This window comes from Podarcis raffonei, chromosome 6, assembly GCF_027172205.1.
Source record: "Podarcis raffonei isolate rPodRaf1 chromosome 6, rPodRaf1.pri, whole genome shotgun sequence".
In the NCBI taxonomy this organism is placed as follows: domain Eukaryota; kingdom Metazoa; phylum Chordata; class Lepidosauria; order Squamata; family Lacertidae; genus Podarcis; species Podarcis raffonei.
The window spans coordinates 98392361-98396197 of NC_070607.1; positions in this window are offsets into that span (position 1 = coordinate 98392361).

The following is a 3837-nucleotide window of genomic DNA, read 5'->3' on the forward strand; positions in this document are numbered from 1 at the left end:
TCCCAAAATAGGGAAACGGGGAAGAAATAAATTTAGGGATTTAATCTGACCTTTGTATATATATAAAAGTCAGCATCCTTCAGGCTCGGTGAACAGTTGCGGCATCAACGAAGTCAAGAACCGACAAGTCCAGGGAGATCTTGCAGCCCAACCTCCCTCCTCACCGGCCTAGGAAATTAAGGCAGGAGATTGCTGTGTCCAGCCAAACAGAATGTATAAATTGGATTCATATAAGCTGAAATAATGTGCAAGGCAAGGTTTGCTTGCTGGCACCTTAACTTCCTCTTGCAATCCTCGGCTCTCCAATAATTTGCAAACCGCCCTTTGCTTTGGGTGGCTTATACATCCTCCTTACGTCCCAGAGTAAAAGGGCCACACAAGGCCACCAGGTCTGGATCTGGGCCTTGAGGGAATTCCCCAGGCATTCCAACTTGGGGGTTCCATGGCAGAAGGGGCAGAAGAGGGGTGGGCTATAGACTGGGCTCCCCCCCCCAGCTGGAACTCAGTTCTGACACCTCTCAGTTGGGTCCCAGCCCCTCTTAAGGGGGCACCATGGCCTTTCTAAGAGAATGAGGGAGGGGTTCAGAGTGATTTTTTCCCTTAAAAAATAGCACTGGCTCTAGAAATCCACAAATATTAAGAAAATGGAGGGCAGGATAGCCAAAGCGTGTTAGCTGGGACCAGCTAAGTGGAACCGAGAAACCACAGGGGAGGAAGTTCCCAAAGACAGCAAAAATGGGGAAGGGCCACAAAAACAACTATCTTATTTGGCTGAATTTTGAATAAAAATTCTTCAGGGTCTCTACGAAGAAGAGCAATTAGCCCTCATGTAGCATGCCATGTGGTGCAGTGGTTAGAGTGTCAGACCAGGACCTGGGAGAGTTGTTGTTGTTTAGTCATTTAGTCGTGTCCACCTCTTCGTGACCCCCTGGACTAGAGCACGCCAGGCCCTCCTGTCTTCCACTGCCTCCCGCAGTTTGGTCAAACTCATGCTGGTAGCTTTGAGAACACTGTCCAACCATCTCGCCCTCTGCCGTCCCCTTCTCCTTGTACCTGGGAGAGACCTGGGTTCAAATCCCCACTCAGCCAGGAAGCTCACTGGATGACCTTTGGATCAGCCACTCACTCTCAGCCTAACCTGCCTCACAGGGTTGTTGTGAGGATAAATAGGAACTGCACACCCCCTTGAGCTCTGTGGAGGAAAGGTGGAATAGAAATGCAACAAACAAACAAACAAACAAACAAACAAACAACTGTATGGGTCCCATGTTTTTTAAACTTCCATTGGGGTTTGGTGGTAGTAGAAGCGCCCAGTGGTCTTTCATGGCACCAGGCAGTTCCCTCCATATCCTTCAACCCCAAAAGAGACCACTCAGCTGCGTCTGCCCACTGGGGCTCCCTCATTCATCTCTCTCTCTCTCTCTCTCTCTCTCTCTCTCTCTCTCTCTCTCTCTCTGCTAGACAGTAATTCATAAGTGATGCATTTTGCATCTGGCAGCAGGGAAGGGGGCAGCTGCAATTAGCCATAACTATTTCATTTTAGTCAAGCGTCCCATTATAATTTGCATTTCACCTTTTAATTGCATGGTGGAGAAGATGGGAGCCGGCTGCCTACCAGTTGCAATGAGAGAAATATGCCGGAGCTATAAAAAGCCAATGCCTGCAGAGACCAGCCCAGAGAACTTTATGGGGAGATTTTATTTACTGATGTAAAAGCTAATCCGGCTTCTGTGTCTGCACTGTCTTTGTGTGTTGCTCTTTCCCTTTCAGCTGGGTGAGCACCTCTGCCTGGGCTCTGGATGAAGCCTGAGCCCCTGGGTCGGGGGGGGGGGCAGAGACACAAGAACCAGAAGGTTCCACCAAGAAGCAAAACCAACCAATTGCCAGTTCCCCCACCCAGATCACCCTGAACAGGCCAGAACCCCGAGGGTGTCCCAAGCAGGGAACCAACACAATGCTCCAGCCAAGACTAGCCCAGGAAGATGTGCTTTTTTGAGGCAAAACAGAAAATGCTGTCTGTCCCGTCCCCCCCCCCCGCCACCATGAAAAGTGGGGGGTGGGGTGGGCAGGGTCAGAGGAGGAAACAGGGCCTGTATCTGCCTCTCCTCCCAACCAGCTGCCCTGAGGCGACTGCTTCCCCAAGTTTCCTGGGTGGTCCAGCCCTGGCTTCATCAACGCTGATTGGAGGGATGCAGCGCCTGCTGTGCTTCGCTCAGTTCTTCCGAGGGGGAGAGAAATCAATATGTGGCTGTTTGTTTTGCACGCAGCAAATATTTATTTGTTTCATTTCATTTACATTTTGCTTCTCATTGAAACATCCTGAAGCAATTTAACAGTAAATAGCAAGTGTACATTCCCAAATCAAATGGGATTCAGGACATTCTAGAACAAGACGTTTTTGGTTCATAGCATTGCGATTGTCCCGGCTGCATCACCTGCCGATATAGTTATTCGCAACCCAGAAAGGCACAGACCCAGCAAACTTCTCATTTTCCCCACATGGAAAAGAACCACTCAACCGGCTGCAAGAAAGACCAATCTCTGACCCACTGACCCACAACTCTCCATGGCAGGTGATGGGCTAATCTGGTTGGAGGCAAAAGTTCTTCACGGCACCCATAAAGAGTGGAGCTGAAAATGAGCAAAATCCACCCACCAAGCCTTCCCAAAGGAGACTCTTGGGTTGTATCCACTGCTAGTCCTACCCAGAGTAAATCTACTAGATGAGTGCCATTAATTTCAATGGGTCTGCTCCAGGGAGATTGGATTGGAGGGCAGCTCAGGGCAATGCCCAATGAGTATCTTGGCCACAATCCAACGTGATCAGGCAATGCTCCTCTGCCAGTTGAGTCCCAAGTCTTCACACATCACTCTTGTGCCGAATCATTTGTGGCAAGGAGTAAGAGAAATGCATGTGTGAATGTGATCCTTCCTGCTGCTGAAAGGTGAGAACAATTTGTGCATCATGTCACACCAGGACATGTAGCTCAACAACATAGGGCAGCCTCTCCCAACATGGTGCCCTCTAGCTGGCAGCCCATCCACCTCAGTCAGCCTCAGCCAACGGGGGTTGTCACCCATCACAGCTGGAAGGCACCACAACTTCCACCGGGCAGTTCCAAAGTATAGCATTACTCATGCAAGGCATGGTGAGCTTCACTGAAGTTGGCTACAATTTCTGACAAGGTGTTTGGCTTCAGCCCACAACCCTGGTCTGCCTTCCTTGTGGCAGCACAGTCTCAGATCAGGCATAGCCCTGCAGATGTGGCTGAACTACAGCTGCAGGAGGGGAGAGGGCTCTTGCAGTCAAATCCTGTTTGTGGGTAAGTAACAAAGCTATTAGTTGTGGGATGTGAAGCACAAGAGCACTCAAGTACAACATTCCTAGAGTGAACATGTTTACACATGGGGAGGAATGTTTGTCCAGCCAGCAGATAAACTTCCTGTTTCCTTCTGGGCTGGGACAGACTTCCTCTGCATGTGACTAGAAGTGGGCGTGGCCTCACCTGTGCAGGTAACGACAAAAGCACAGGGTAGGGCAGCCATCACTCTCTCTGTGACTACTTTCATTGAAGAAGCAACATCTGCTTAGCCAAAAATGCCCTCTTGGCTCCAGCCAAGAGAGGACAAAGGGACTGTCTGCCTTCTGGGATCCTATTGTGAACAGAATGATATGTGAGTAAACTTTTTTTATACTTTTGTAGAAGGCTGTGTCGTGTCTTATCTTTTATGAGGGAATAAGGGGAAAATACCAGAACAGTTTTATAGAGGCTTTAGCGAGCCTGAGCAAGTTTAAAAGGGGAATGTTACTCTGCTAAATTGTGAAACTTGTTAACA